Source organism: Thalassophryne amazonica, chromosome 12 (assembly GCF_902500255.1).
Source record: "Thalassophryne amazonica chromosome 12, fThaAma1.1, whole genome shotgun sequence".
NCBI lineage: Eukaryota > Metazoa > Chordata > Actinopteri > Batrachoidiformes > Batrachoididae > Thalassophryne > Thalassophryne amazonica.
In genome coordinates this window covers 86,608,100-86,625,338 of record NC_047114.1, presented here as the reverse complement: position 1 = coordinate 86,625,338, position 17,239 = coordinate 86,608,100, and positions in this window count along the sequence as shown.

Sequence of the window (17,239 nt, the reverse complement as noted above, 5' to 3'; positions counted from 1 at the left end):
CTGAGTACATGTGTGTGAATGAGAGGGAGCCCAGTGGAATAGTGCAGTTACAAGGAGTAGAAGTGGTGAAAGTAGATGAGTTTAAATATTTGGGGTCAACTGTTCAAAGTAATGGAGAGTGTGGTAAAGAGGTGAAGAGGAGAGTGCAGGCAGGGTGGAGTGGGTGGAGAAAGGTGGCAGGAGTGATTTGTGACCAAAGAATATCAGCAAGAGTGAAGGGGAAAGTTTACAAAACAGTAGTGAGACCAGCTATGTTGTACGGCTTAGAGACGGTGGCACTAACAAAAAGACAGGCGGCAGAGCTGGAGGTGGCAGAGCTGAAGATGTTGAGATTCTCTTTGGGAGTGATGAGAATAGACAAGATTAGGAATGAACATATCAGAGGGACAGCTGAGGTGGGACGGTTTAGAGACAAAGTCAGAGAGGTGAGACTGAGATGGTTTGGACATGTGCAGAGGAGGGACCCAGGGTCTATAGGGAGAAGGATGCTGAGGATGGAGCCACCAGGCAGGAGGAGAAGAGGGAGACCAAAGAGGAGGTTCATGGATGTGCTGAGGGAGGACAGAGGAAGATACAGAGGACAGGGTGAGATGGAAACGATTGATCTGCTGTGGCGACCCCTAACGGAAACAGCCAAAAGACAAAGAAGATTATTGCAAAATTTAGTGTTTTAGTATAAAAGTGCAGAACAGTGATGTGCTGTGGTGTAGAGCTAACTTGTTTAAAGGAAAATGGCTACAAAAGTGACTATTTGAATAAGCAATACTTCTTATACTGTATTAAGTTTGTCTAATTACTTACTCAAAATGGAGGAATTTTGTTATTTTTTTCACCGCACATGCGCGATGTGGTTGCACATCGTGCAGCTGGCACTGTTTTCCCACGTGCATGAATCATCGCACTGGCATCGTGCATGGCTGCCCGTTGGAGCGATGTTTCATGATGCGCTCATACGAGCTGTTCCGCCAGGTGTCGCCCTGAGTTGTACGTATTTGCACTATACATGAAGGGGCCCTTACATAGAACTAAAAATGTCAAAGCAAAGGCACTGACCCAAGCCCATGCCATGAGAAACCTTAGCTTTTGGACTCATTGCTGATAATAGTCCTTTTCATCTTTTGTTGTGTTGTCCAGATGCCGATGAGCCCAGAGAAGTTGATCCCGCTTCTGGACAGGGTTAACATTCATTCATTCACTTTCTATACCTGCTTACTCCAATCAAGGGTCCTGGGGAGGTGGAGCTTGCCCCTGCATTCACAGGGTAAAAGGCAGGGTCCACCCTGGACACGGACACTAGTCTATCGCAGGGCCCATATAGAAATACAAAATCAGTCACACTGCCATTCACACATGCATCAATTTGCATGTCTTTGGAAGTGTGAGGAAGCTGAAGCACTAGGAGGGAACCCATACAAACTCCACAGGCTGGACCAGGCTGGAAGCAATCCTTGGACCTTCTTGGTGTAAAACAGCAGTGCTACCCAGTAAGTCACCATACTGTCCCAAGGTTAAGCCCCCGTCACACATAGCTAGAATGTGGAGGAGCCATTCCGACACGGTAAATATTGGCATTATCTGACACAGTTGGGAGGAAAAGAGGCATGGTCCAAAACGCATCCAGACTGTCTCATCCACACCTGCACGATGGCATCCAAAGCATGTTTAGACAGAAGGTAGATGACACAGATTGCTGTCAGATGACCATAAAAGGTGCTGCAGTCTACCCGATCTCCAACATTCTGTAGGGTAAACCGGAATGGTGTTTTCCTCACGCGCACGACCGCATGTGTGTGCTTGGCACACCTGCGCTCCTACGCACACGCATGGGGCTGTAATTATCACTCAGCTGTGTGTGTGTGTGTGTGTGTGTGTGTGTGTGCGCGCGCGTGCATAACACTGCCTGGGCCACTAAGCACGCACGGGTCACGTGGACAGCTTCACTCCAAAGTTTGCTGGCAGTTGGGCCATACAGTCCCTCAGACAGAGGCTTTCTAAGGAACTTTTTGTTCTTGTTTGCACACTTCAGCAGCAGAACGCAACTCTGGACACCGCGATGGTTGGATTATCACATGGAATAATTTTTTTCCTTTTTGGTGAGAGAATTCTAACCACAGGCTGCTGTCCTGGCCTCATGTCCTTGTCTGTGAAACACCCCTGGATCACTGTTGGAGATAAGATGCATGTGTATTAATGGTGTAACGGCCTGCCACAAGCTCAATGTGATATCTCTTTCAGAGTTAGAAGGTGGACATTTATTACTACGCATAAATTTCGTCTTGCTGAACCTGACACGCAATGACGCGTAACTGTGCAGCATGGAGAGGCGCAGCTGCCCGTGTTATGATGGAGACAATAGTTCACATTATTTACATCACCCATGGGAAGCAATGGACGCGCAGCAGCGCACGGAGCTTTCGGTTTAGCCGCTTTTGAAATGATAAGATGAAACGTGCCACATACAATTCAACAGTTCCTTTGCGCTCCGGGGTGGACATTATTATACTGGCACGTGCAGGACATACCAGACATACCGGCAGGCATACCTTGCCAGATCCATCTCGAGGTTCCGTCATATGCGGATCGCATTTTGCCAACATTGGAATATGTAAATTGCAGTTAGATGGTCCTCAGACTGGACCACGGTCAGATAAGTGTCCCATCTCGACCGCAGCCGGAGAATTATGAACATGTGTTTCACACTCAGTGCCACCGGCAGATTTTGACCAAGTGTGTCGACTTCCACAGATGGCTGTCAGAACATTTTGTAACTGAAATCCAACACCTTTCGGATGTGCGCCATTTCATAAGTCCGATGCCACTCTGCGTGATCCTGGCTATGTGTGACGGGGGTATTAACAAAAGGCTTTGTTTTAGCACAGCAAAGTTTTAAGTGGCATTTTTGAATGTAACTCCATATTCTTGTGGTTGACAAATGTTTCCTAAAGTAATCCATTGCCCATGTGGTTATATCATCTATTGATGAATAACTTTTTCTGATGGAGTGCTGTTTGAGCCATCATAGATCATGGGTGTTCAGGTTAAGCTTGTGCCCTTGCCCTTTATGGACTGAAATTTCTCTAGAATCCTTTAATTATTTTATGATCTTATGCAGTGTTGTCATTGTCAACATCACAATTCCTCAGTGGCGAGGAAGACTGTCTATGCTTGATTCCTGGACAGGATGGTGGACATAGAGATTATTAAACAGGGCCTGTCTTGACATGCACTGTTTCTGACAGACGATGCACGTGGTTGCTGCTGGAAGCTTTTGCTGGTCATGATCTTGCTCTCTCTTCATCTTCTTTCTCCTCTTCTCCTCTGTGTTGTTCATCCAGCAGTATTTTTCCAAATACTTCTACTCCCATGTGGAGCATTGCTCGACAGCTGGCTCAGTTCCTGGCTTGTTCTACCCAGGTCTTCCAGTTGATGGAGCAGCTTTTAAAGTTGTGCTTCAGGAGGTCCACATAGTGTTTCTTCTGCCCTCATCTGGACCGTATTCCTTTGCTCAGTTGGGAGTAAAAGATCTGTCATCCATCCTAACGACGTGACTCACCCACTGAAGCTGGTTCTTGATGACACACTCAATGCTCTGGAGCTTGGCTTCAGCGAGGATGCTGATGTTGGTGTGATAGTCTTCCCACCTGATGCAGAGGATATTCCTCAGTCACTGTTGGTGGAATCACTCAAGGGTCTTCAGTTGACAGCAGTAGGTGGTCCAGGTCTCAGATCCATACAGCAGAGTTGGCATGACAAGAGCTTTGTAGACAAGGATTGTTATCTCATGTCAAATGTCTCTGTTGTTGAAAAACAGTGGTGTGGATTTGACAAAAGGTAGTTCCTGCACACTTGAATCTATGCATGATCTCGTCGTTGATGTTGCTGTTTGTTGACACATGACTGCCCAGGTATGGAAGGTGGGTCACATTCTCCATGACCTGTCTGTGCAGTTTCAGACCAGGAAGCTTTGGATTGACCATGTTTGGTGGAGGCTGGTCTCCTATGTCTTCTTCAGGTTGATGTGAAGGCCAAGCTTGGTATAGGCTTCGTCGAAGGTTTCAAGGATTTCCTGAAGACCTTCGTCCATAAAGGATGATATGTTGCTGTCAACGCCATACTGGGAGTCCAGGAGTGAAATGGTGGTGATTTCCATCTTGGCTCTGTGTTGGCTCAGGTTGAGAAGCTTTCCATCTATTCTACACACAGTCAATTAATGGTGTCACCTTGTCATTGAGCAGATGGAGGATTGTTGCTGCCAAGCTGATAAAGAGCGTAGGGGCGATGATGCAGCCCTGCTTTACTGCTGATTGAACACTGAAGCTTCCAAAAACAGTGTTTTTAGTTTTAGACATTTTTATTTTGTTGCGGCTCGTCTTTTTGGTCTTCTCAGGATGTCGTCTTTTAGATAACAAACTAATTGCAAGTGATATGCTAGAAAAAGGACACAACACTTTAGAATAATTCAGCCTTAAGCAAGATAAAATGCACAGAGTTTTTAAGTTTATTTAAACCTTCGACACAAAGCTTAGACAAACTGAGTCCTCTAGAGAGACTCAATAGGTGACAACCGCGCTCATCTATTTATTGGAGACCCGCGGGCATCGCTCCTCCTTCGACTTTTTTATTTATTTCATTCCCAAGACATGGTTTTCTATTGGAAGCGTCCTCTAGTGAACCCTAAGCAGGTGTTAGGCCATTATTTCAATGTGACAAACGCTCCCATTAAAACGTGAAGGATTTACAACTGATTTTTTTAAAAGACCTTCAGCCACAGGTGCAGCTGGCCTGAGGCCCCCTCCGCACGTGGCCTCAGCCACACGTGCAGCTGGCCTTAGGCCCCTGCACGTGGCCTGCGGGAAAGCACCTAAAAGGCCTTGGAAAGCCCCTGACAGACTGAATGACTAATAGAGCCCTTTTTTTGGGTTGAACACCTGCTAGTTCAACCAGAGGACATACAGTTCGGATCAGGACACTTGATAGTTCATCACAGTTCAAATATGGACCTAAAAATTCTTCTACAGTCCCTCCTCTGGGACTCGAAAGAGTCCCATTACTTCAACTATACTCTTGGGTTGTTTACTGACAAGACATCTTCATTTGTGCATTGCAATAATAAAAAAGAAAAACACATCACTCGACTTACTGATAACTCTGGTGCGGATATGAATATCAGTGATACTTCACACGGTAAATATATTTAAGTGTAAGTGCAGGTGAACCTACATACTAAGGCACAAGGTGATCAATTAGCTGGATTATATCAACGCAAGGTGACATTCAAACATTGAGTTTTAGTGTAATTCAAGGCACTTAAAATGGCCACATAAAACAAGTTACAGCAACCTCTTAATCATGGCAAAGTAAAGGCTTTACATTGACATCAGTGCAACCAATTATCTTCTGGCATCTATTGTCTCACTCGACCAGAGGCTCCAACCCATTATACTTGGTTCTACATATTATTTTGTTAAAGAGTCACACATGTATTACTTAAATGCATCAAATAACCCCTATGTTACCACTATTTAGTCAACCAATCAAGAAACTATTCTAAGGTTAGCGCAGCTATGTCTAGTTAAATGATAAACACAATAAATGGTTTCCCTTCATGTCCGTCCTTAAGTCATTTGCCTTAGTCAATCATATAATGGTTTTCATTATAGACCATTTCTCAACATTCTCCACTTTGTTTTTCTTCTTTTTCAGCTTGTTTTCTAATGCCCGTTTTGGCCAGACACCAAATTTAGGCGATGCATGTCTCTTGAGGCATGCTATAATTTAAGAAGAAGGGGTCCCTATGGTGCATCTTTACTACTAAATCTACAAACACACCGTGTAAGGGTCCCCTTTTTATAACTTTGCAATGTGATATCTATGTGTATGCATTTAGCTTTATCTGTGTTACGCAGATGATGGTAAGGACAGACATTTACCCAACTTTCGTTACTAACATATATCCTTCTTTGTTTTTATTTACACTCAGATTTCTGAAACCAGTCCGCAATTCAAACTCAAGAACCAAGATCATAGTCCGTGTTCAGTGCCATTACGTCAGTCCGCGCTCCTCAGCATTTACTCAGCATCTGAAGTTTTGGGAGAAGTTGGGGAACATGGGGAGGTTGGCCTTTCAGGGGTAGTGGGGGAAGGATCAGGAATTCTGGCTTTCAGACAGTCGTGCAGTTCTCTGATGGATCTTTCCAGCTCCTTGTGCTGCTTGGCCAGGTTGTACAGGGCCCCCAGAGAATTCTTGCCCACATTCAGGGTGGTGGTGGCCAGCCCTAGCTGTTCCCTTTCCATATGCTCCATCATGCAGGCTAGCATGTCCATACTAGACTGAAGACCACACAGTTGAGTATGGAGGCCCTCCTGAGCACAAGAGATGTTGGCATTGTCACGGTGTATCCTGAACAGGTATGCAGCTGTCTGACTTAGTTGTGGCATGATTTCCTCAAATAGCTCATGGGGAATGTGATTTGTGAGGGGCAAGGAGCTGCTCCAAGGTTTTTGGAACAGACTCTGTGGAAGACGAAGCTCTCGAACCAAGATTGCCATGTCCTGTGGGGTGACCATGACCAGATTAAGGTTGTGCAGTCCAGGGGACAGGAAGTACAAGGGGGAAGGCATTTCGTGTGTGGGGGGAGTATTGTTGATGTCGCACAGGCAAGTGGGTGGGACACTCTGGGCATTTAGCAGCCTGTACAAAGCTCCCCTCTGTCCTGGTGGGTGAGTTCGGCTAAGGTCTACCCCTGCTGATCCTCCTCCAGAGGTACTGGGCTGATCAGAATATCTCTCCTGCCTTGGGGTGGAAAGCTGGGGACAGGTCCTAGCAGTGAATTGGGTCTAGGATGCACTCGGGCAGTTGCTGCATATGGCCGACCTTGGCTGCCTCCCCTGGAGGGTATCGTTGCCACTGGCACATGTGACTGTCTCCATGGCATCTGTGGAAGGGGTGTGTTCCTGAGTCCAAAGGGTCCTTCAGGTGATGGTGGAGTCCTCGGGCCGACTCTTGCTGCAGGCAGATTCTGTGAAGCCGTCATCGCCAGGTGCTGGAACGATGAAGATCCTTCTGTTGCCAACTGGTTTAGCTGCTGGATGGATGGCGGCTGTGGCGACCAATCATGTCTCGACCATCCCTCCTGTATATCCTCTTCTCCAAACAGTTCTGAGAGTCCAATCAGACTTGATAGAGGCAGATCAGGCATAGGTCCCTGATCAGGGGAGTCTGGTCTCTCAGCCATACTCCTGTGTCCTAGTAATATACATATACATTCATTATTACAGCTCCATGTCATGCTTTCAGATATTGTCTATCCTATCCCTCATTTTTGTGGGTGCATGTGTGTGAATGTAAATGTGCGTGCATGTCTTCTTCCTCGTCTACAATATCACCAAGCACGGTCCATCCCAGTCCTCCCTATCTGGGGTGTACGCCACAATATTAGGGAGCTGGGGGCTGTCGGGGAGGATAATTGGTATTTCATCCATTTCCATATATTCTGGTTCTCTGTCTGTTTCGTTTGTGCTTTCTTCCAGGGCTCGGATGGCTAACAGTGGGAGCTGTCCTACTGTGGATGAAATCAATTTATTGACCAGAAATTTTATCAAGGGAATACCACAACATATTACCAGCAAGACCGCCACCCCTGTTAGTGCCAAGATTACACCTATCTGGTATAACCAGTCTTTCCATGATATCCACCCTCTCCTTAGAGTCCCAAACAGTGAAAACAGTGGGCCAATATTCATTCCATTCCCTACAATGTATCCAGAATCGTCAGTTTCATTTCTCCCTCCTATGGAGTTACTTAACAGTTCCTGTTGCATCTCTTCAAGTGTGATTAAGAGCTCTGTCAAATTTCCGTCTTCCCCTGTACGCATGGGAATAGCTGTGCAACATTCGGTGGCTTGATCATAATACAAACTCCTTGTTCATCAGCCATCATCATCTCGATAGCTAATCTATTTTGCATTGTCATTAGCGAGGTGGCGTGCAGTTGTTCGGTTAAGGCTCCTACTGCTGCCAATGTCCAGTTCAGGTATCTTTGCTGATTATACCACAAGTAATTAATCCACTGCACCTCCTGGAACCTAGAACGGATTTTTGGAGTAACCCCAAACAGAGCCAATGTCCATCCCCATTTATCCGCATCTTCATCTGCTTTAACTCTGCTACTGTCTATGGCTTCTAACTGTCGGGGTATCCCTTCTGGTATCCCGTTTCTTACTGTGATGTTGTAGTCTGTTTTAAACGTCATTATTCCTCTTTTCTTACGAAGTTTCTGTGGCATGGGTTGTATTGAATTCGGCATTTCAATTACTGTTATTGCTCCTGTGAGCATCACAGGAGCACAAAGGCCTTTCCAATTCGGGGACAGCGATGACAGGAGTTTCCTTTTTTGTCCGCATATCCAAAAGATGTCAGCTAAGGGTACCGTTCCCTTAGCTAAATTTAGAGTAGATACCCATGAAGCATGGGTGAGATTCAGTCCAATTACAGACCCCCCTGTGGCCGGTACTATTTGTTCACACTGTATGCCTGCTGCTGGCAGGGTGTGACAGACGGTAATGTTCCATGCTGTTTTGGCCGGTTTGTATTCTTGCTGCTTTTGCATACACTGTATGTGGTGTTTTGGCTGGGTCGTCCCTACCTGCCAATCGCTTATGTATTGTGCTACTAAGCCTTTAGCTATACAGAATGGGTGTATCATCCCTTTCTCTATTTTAATCATAGGTGGAACGGTTCCTTCTGTACTTAGGGGCACTGGACAAAGTTTACTGTCGGCAGCATATTTTTCATCACCTACTGCCATTTTCATAACACATTGTGTATAGCATTCTGCTTGGTCTGAGTTATGTTGGGGACTCCTATAACAGTTGTTGATATCAGGTAGGGGTTTAGCCTGAGGTATCACACCTTTCCGGTGACAGGCTATGCAAGGCTTTTCACTGATCTGCCTAGCCGAAAATTTCAACCATTGGTAAAATAAATTGGTCTTCAACCCTTGTGTGCGGGCTAGGTCTGTACTGGGATCCCATCTCCCTAAGTGACTGCTTGTTTCTAGGCTTCTAATTGTCCTCTTTTTCCTTGGTTTGATTTTTACCCATTTTGTGGCTTCATGTACTGTAACAGTTACGTCTTGCTTGGTTTCCCTGCATCCTCTTTTATCACAAATTACCTCTATGTTGAGTGTTCCCTCCTCTTCACATTTGATGCTAATGGCTTCGCCTAATATGTAATCCCCCAGCTTTCCCTGTATTCCTATGTTCTTCTAGGCTTTTGATTTAATGTATACCAAATTATATGTTTTTCCTGTGTTTAGAATGCCTTGTTTAGCTGCTATTGCGGCCATGGCCACGGCACAGTCCGTTGTATGTTTTGGATGTCTATTTCTCCCATACTGACCACCAGTAGTATTGTCAATCCCTTGAATAATTCCTTAATCATTGCTCTGATGACTGTTGAGATGTGCTACTAGATGTGCTACTAAGTGAGCCGTCACTAGGGATGTGTGGTGTATCTGTGCTTTGTCTGGGTTGTACTTCCTGCGGTTCTTCTGTCGGTAAATCTACTGAGTTGCTGTCCGAGTCTGATGTCTCCTGTGGCCTGTCCATCTGTCGGTCTGTATTTCTGTCTGTCTGTTGGCCTGCGTCTCCAGTTGTTTCTGAGTCTGCATCTGAGTCTGTCGCTGCTCTATCTGGCAGGGATCCACTACTCTCTGAAGCTGTGCGTCGTCTTTGTTCAATCAGTCTCTGTGAGCGCCTTGGCCAGTGTTCGCCTGGCTGCAGGGAGGCGTGGCCTTCCCTCGGTGCTTCTTCTGGCTGCAGGGAGGCGTGGCCGTCCCTCGGTGCTGCTGTAGGGTCTCTGGCTTCTCCTGCTTCCCCCCTTGGCCCGGCGGCTCTGCCAAGACGAGCTTGCCGAGGCTGCAGGGGCGCTGGGCCACCAACCCTACAGCAGTGGTTTAAATGAAACCAAGTGTCCTTACCGTCTACTTTGACTGCTGTACGTGAGGCAAGAATAACTTTAAAAGGACCTTCTCGGCGGGGCCTGTCCCACTTCTTTTTGAACACCTTGACGTAAACCAGATCACCAGGCTGGATGCTCTGATTTTCGAGTGGAATCTCTGCTTCTCTGTCTTCTGTAGCACCTTTGACCTGCAAAAAGATAGTTTTGTGTATTTGGGTTAACTGTCTCAGATAATTATGCCATTCGTCTTGTAGCTGCTCCAGCGATGGTCCTTCGTAGGGTCCTCTCAGGTATGGAATAGGCATCGGCCGACCTGTAAGAGCTTCAAATGGTGTCAAATGGGTTAGTCGGTTAGTTTGTGAGCGCATTGACAATAAAGCAAGCGGCAACGCATCCAGCCAGGTTAGTTTGCCATTGCTGTCTGCTATGATTTTTGCTAGTTTGTTCTTTAAAATGCCATTAGCCCGTTCCACCGCCCCATTTGATTGGGGGTGATAAACACATCCAAACTTCTGTTGATACCCAATTGTTTGAATGTTTCTTGTGTAACCTTGGCTACAAAAGCCCTACCGTTGTCAGATGAGATAGTATCTGGAATGCCAAATCTTGGAAAGACGTCTCGGCACAAGAATTTGGCTACCGTTTTATGGTCTTGATTTGCAGAGGCTACTGCCTCAATCCATCGGCTGAATCTGCATATCACTACCAAAACATATCTCATTCGTTTAACTCGATTTTCAGCTCCCATGTCTATGAAATCCATCATAAGATGTCTGAATGGCCCATCAGGGACCGGAATGTGGGCTAAAGGGGCTGTGAATGATTTCCGGACATTGTACTGTGCACATACCTCACACTCATTCAACAAACGGTCCACTGTTGCTGCCATATATGGTGACCACCAGACAGCTTTAGTTTGTTCATAATTTGGACTCGCGAACAATGATCGGGTCCGTGGGCCCAAATGATTGCATGTCGTAATAAATTGGTGGGTAACACAAAATGTCCATGACTACTGCGCCACAGCTTGTCCGCTGGCCCCTGACTGCGTGTCTCAATAGCGCCTCGTTTAACCCACATTCGTTTTTCTTCTCCACTGGCCCTACTTTGAGCCACTATCAGTGCGTCAAGTGAAACCAGTGGGGCACAATCTTGGATGGTTAGCAGGGGAAACATATTTTCTCCTTGTGCTCCTTTGCGAGCTGCATCATCTGCTAGGTTGTTACCTTGAGCTATGATGTTATTATTCTTTTGATGACCTGCACATTTAATGATGGCTACCTCAGACGGTAATTGGAGAGCTTGTAACAGTTGGGAAATCGCTTCTCCATGAGTGACAGGGGTGCCATCTGCTCTCAGGAATCCCCTTTGTTTCCAAATGTTTGCATGTACATGACATACGCCATAAGCGTAGGCTGAGTCTGTGTAGATATTAACACGTTGATCTTTAGCTATCTGGCAAGCCATAGTTAAGGCTTTGATTTCTGCCAGTTGGGCTGAACAAGGCTGATCAATTCCTTGGGACTCCAGTAATTCAAAGGTCTCGCCATCCGTGTTTAGTTTAACAATCCCCATACCCGCATGCAATCCCGCGGCATCCCGAAAGCATGAGCCGTCCACGAACAGGGTTAGATCTGCATCTATGGCGTGATTATACAAATGTTCTCTGGCTCTCAAAAATTTCTCTGTCTCTGCCACACAGTTATGTGGAGTACCATCTAACGGTGTGGTCAATTTGGTGGCGGGATTCACCGTGTGACAACGTTGTATTGTTATTTCTGGAGCGGACAACACAACTTCATATCCAGTGCGTCTAGCTTGTGTTAAGACAAAACGTTGACTGGTTAGCAGGGCATGTAACTGATGCGACGTGTACAACGTTACTGCATGTCCCATGATTATGGATGATGCTTTTTGAAATGCAAAGGCAGCTGCTGCTAGACCCTGATAGCATGGTGGCAATCCTGTTTCAATGTTGTCAAGCTTTGTACTATAATAGGCCAATGGTTGTTTTCCTTCATTTGTTTCCTGCATTAGTACAGCACAAGCATAACCAGCTTTTTCAGTAACATACAAATGGAAAGGTTTCCCATAATCTGGGTTACCTAACGCGGGAGCAGATTGCATGTGTTTTCAGGGCCTCAAAAGCTCCCGTTGCCTCATCTGTCCAGACGAGGAGAGCTGCATTGCTTGTTTGCCCCACTGCTCTAATCATGGCACGCAAAGGTGCAGTTTTTATAGCATAATCACAAATCCACGGCCGACTGTACCCTGCCATCCCAAGGAATGAAAGCATCTGTCCCACTGTTTGGGGTTTGGGAGCCTTGACTATAGCCTCCACTTGGCTTGGGGCTATACATCGCGTGGTCCCACACAACTGTCTTCCCAAGTATTCTACTTGTTGTTTGCAGAACTGCAATTTGTCCTTACTTACTTTATGACCTCCATCTGCCAATGCATGCAATACAATTAATGAATCTTTTTCACACTGTTCTTGAGTCTCTGATGCAATAAGGAGATCATCCATATATTGCACCAATGTACTGGGTATATCAAGGTGTTGTAAATCTTCAGCCAGGACTTTGTTAAAGATGGCTGGGGACAGGTTCAGTCCCTGAGGTAGCCGTGTATACGTTAGCTGTTGTCCCAGAAATGTGAATGCAAACAATGTTGTGAGTCTGGGTGCACAGGCACACTGAAATAGGCTGAACACAGATCAATTACTGTGTACCATTTGCTCCAGCAGGGATGCTTGATAGTATAGTATGCGGATCAGGTACTATAGGTGCATCCATTTCTATTATTGCATTGATAGGACGCAGATCATGTACCAGCCGATACTCTTTGGTATTGTTTTTAGGGATAGGGTAGATAGGAGTATTGCATGGGCTTGCAGTTTTTATTAAAACTCCAGCTGCCATTAGTCCCTTAATTACTGGTTTTATGCCTTCAATAGCCTGAGGTTTTAATGGATACTGCCTTTGGTGAGGCAGTTTTGCTCCCGGTTTTACTTTTATTTTTACTGGTAAGGCTGTTTTTACTAGTCCTACATCCGTTTTGCTTTTGGACCACACCACTGGTGGTATTTGCTCTAACAATTTCTCTTGTTGGGCCGATAATACCATCTGTCCCTCTGGTCTAGGATTGAGCTCCACTTTTTGAGCTATAGCCTCATCATTTACTTTTAAATTAATTCGTACAAACTGCTGGTCTTTTGACAGATGTACTTGTGGACTTTCCATGTTTTGCCATTCTTCAACTTCTGAGGCTGTCTTTACCATTGGACCTAGGTCATGGGATTCGTACTTTTCAGAGACTAAAAGGGTCACATGAGGTGTGGCATTCGGCACTTGATACCATTGCTGTTCAGCTGAAGTTAGCTTGACAGAAGCTGCGGCCCCTTGGGGGCCTAAATAAATTTCTGTGGTGGTTATGTGAAACAGCCGTTGATTCATCAATACATCCCAGCAGCATGCATAGTCAGTTTGTTCTTGTTTGGCATCGAACATCAGGGTGACATGTAAAGGTAAACTAGGTGTACATACTGCTTCATAGTGTTGTTCTGCCCAGGGCTTCCATTTTTCCCATTGCAGTTGAAGATTTGAATTTTCTGGTTGTAACTTCAGCCAGTATACCATGGGTTGCACAGGTCGGACCTTGTTTTCCATGTCCATAAGCACCATAATGTTGGCGAGTGCTTCGTCGGGAAAGTGTATTTGCAGTCCTTGATGGGTACACACTATCTGGGTTTGTAGCTTACATAAAATGTCTCTTCCCAGCAAATTCACAGGTGTATTTTGTGAGTATAACAGGGGTGCTTCAATTGTTTTTCCTGCAATCGTTACAGGAAGTGGGCGTGTAAAAGGTATTATTTGAGTTTTCCCAGAGAAGCCGATGGTCTTAATTACAGACCCAGAGAGGGGGAGATGAGCGCCCATTTTCCCTATGCAAGAGTATGTTGCCCCTGTATCCACCATGAAAGGGAAATCTCTGTTTTGTATATTAACGGTGACGGTTGGCTCTTCCTTAGGTATCATCGAAATAGCCAATGCCACCGTTTCCCCCTCTGTCTTCTCTAGGCCTCCCTATTGCCAATAGGCAGAGGGTCCAACCCAAGGTCGGGCCGGACAATTTCTCATTCGATGTCCAGGTTGTCCACAGCTCCAACACTCATTAGAGGGTTGATCCCCTATTGGGGGTGTTGGTCCCATAGGCGGTCCCGCTTGACTGTTCCTGGGAGCTGAGTTTTGGAATCTGCTTCCAAATGAAGGTTGGCGAGATCCTCTTCGCCACCCTCCTCTTTGACCTTGAAAGTTCCGTGACTCTCCTCTCCACCCATGACTGTAGGTGGGTCCATTTCCGGGTGTGCCAGTGCTATGGTAGTGATAGTGATGCTCCACTGGTGCCGAGACTTCTCCTGCAGCAGTGCTCCCTGCTGCTCCTTGGGGGCTCTGTGTGGCTGTTACCACAGGTGCCTGTATGGTGGCAGCAGTGTTTGCCGTAGGGCCTGTGCTTGCCGACTCAGAAGGAACAGGGGTCATCATTGGTGCCTGGGTCTTTGTTTTTTTCTTTCTTGACTTTGGTTAGCTCTCCCAACTGCATCTGCACCAATTTTTTCGTCAGGGATTTTGCTGCATCTTCTTCTTTTTGTTTTTCTTTCTTGTAGATTCAAGATGGTGACAAATATGCTCAGAGTATAAAGCCCAATTCATTTTTGATAGTCCCACGACTCCATCTAGGGCTTTCTGAACCTCATCTGGTAGAGCCTTTTTTACAGTTATTTTAAACAGGATTTCAGTTGCTGGAGAATGGTTCCATGCATTTCCTGTTTCCTCCGCCCATCTCTTCTGGAATCGATGCAGGAACTTCTTTGGGCACTCTTCAGGTGTCCACTCCTCATCATCCAATTTAGAGGGATCCAAGACCTCAGGGTACTTTCTTCTCAGTCCTTCCCACATGGAGTTTCTATAGCGATTAAAGGGGACTTCATCATGTTGATTAGTGCCCATCATTTGTGTTAGTCCAACCTTTCCTGCTAATTCTTCAGTGTCATGTTTTCCCATGACATGCATTAGCAAGGCTTTTATGTCACCTAAAGACAAGGTTACCCCTGCAGTGCCTTCTTCTAAGGCAGTTATCCATCTCCCAGCTCCTTGGGTGATGTCTGGCAGCCTGTTGGCCAGCCCCACCATGTCTGTCCAGCTCCATGGGGTATACACATGATGACCATTTCTAACCACCAATGGGCATATGAGGTCTTCGTCCTCCTCTTCTTCTGTGCGGGCTCCATACTGTCTTCCAGATCGAGTGCGACTGACTGGTTCCAGGCAGTCCATCCAGTCGGTTATATTCTGTTCTAAAGCCGCTATGTCTTTGGCTACACATTGTTGTCTTTGCCTGAGTCGGGCCTCTTTTGCAGTCTCAATGACGATCTCACCAGAAATTTTTCGGGTGGGTGGCTCTATAATGTGATTCCCTTGATTGGGCGTCGATTGTTGTAATATTCTTCTTTCCTCGGCGTCCCTATGTCTTTGTATTCTTTCCTTCGCTAGCCAAAGTTGCTCAGCTAGTTCTTCATTATCTCTTCTGGCCAGATCCAGTGTGTCACAGAAGCTCTTGTGCCACTCTTCGGAGCCTCTATAGCCTGTGAAGGTCCAGTCGGCTGACTTATGGTGGGAGGGGACGGTTTTCAGTGGACCTCGATGTGCAGGCGGAGCCTTCAGGTCTCTCCCTTTATCCTCGTCTGCCTCCGTGTCACTGTTATTTGTGGCCCCCCCTGCTGGTCGTGGTGTGCGACCACTTACTTTCGGACTTGGAGACCTTGTATGATCCTTTTGACAGACTGAGGACCTGTCTCCTTGTGGCTCTCGAGCTTTTAGTGTCAGTGTGAATTTGCCCTCCACATCCATGCCTTGGTCCTCTTCACGAGTTCCTAATACAAATTGTCCAGCTGTCTTTCCCATATCATGACGTTTATATGGGGGTGGCTCTGCTTCCCAGCTCGGTGCACTGGCTTTAGTCTCTTTGGATCTTTCCTCTGTCATTTTTTTCTCTTTTCTGCTGTAGCCTCTGTGCTTCCTGCTTGAACAAGGCCAAAACTTATTTTTCTTCAGTGCGTTTTTTGTTGTTTTTTACGTTCTTCTGCTGATCTTTAATTTCTTTTTTCTGTATTTCTACCGCAACTGCTTCACACATCACCGGATCAAATGATCCCTCCAAAGGCCATTGCCTGCCCCCATGTGACCTTTTGTGCCACTTTCTCATACATTGGTTGGCCTTAGTGCGTTTTCCTGGATATTTTCTTAGTACTAAGTCTAGCGGGGTACTTTCCCGACCTTGACCTTGAGAGTTACCCATGTAACCCTGACAAACGCTATGTGAGGTGTTTCTATGGTGTTCTGGTAGTCCCTCAGGGGCTGTCCTGATCCAGACCAATAACTTGCTGGCTGTAACACCTGTTTTGTATTTTAAACCCTTAAAAGGATTAAATTTCCAACTGCTATGCCCGTCTTCTTTTTCTTTAACTAAATATGAAAATTACCTGTTTTCCACCGAACCTTCCTTGGGACCACAGTCAGAGTCAACCTAGGAAACAGTTCTTCACCTGGATCGGTTGGTAGTGTTACTAAATGATTTAATGGTATGCTAAGTTCTTTATTAGGGTCAGCACAAAGCAGCTCCAGCCACGGGGTTAAACCCTGATGCCACAGACGTCTTATCAGCAGCTCCCAATTAATTAGACGGAATTGTTCTTTCTTTTGCTTCAGATTGATTACCTTAGTAATCTGCCATAATTTCTGATTGATCTCTTGTTCGTCCTGCCAATGTTCTGCTCCTACCCTGTCAAAATAGGTCCTTTCCAGCCAAAAATGTGTCCTGATTCCCTGGGTTTCGATGTCTCCGTCAGTCAAGTAATGTTCTGGGAGTATTATTTCATCATCACTTAAGTCTCCCATCAATGACTGTCCCAAGCATTGATCAGTCTGTCAGCTTTTTCACTATAATCTAAGCTTTATCTCTTTTGATTTATAACCAATTTTATTTATTTAATCCTCTTACAACCCTAACACTTCCTAATGTCTTTGCTCCCGACTTTCTATTTTCCTTCTAATTTTTTTAACTTTCTGCTTCTAGTCTTTTTCTGCTATATTTGTTTATTAGTTTTCTTTGTTTGAAATAATATATTTACATAGCACTCTTCTCCTGTCTTTTTCTTCACTGTCTCTGTTTCACACTTTCCTCTCTGCCTGTCATGCACCTCCCAAGTCCTCCTGTTGG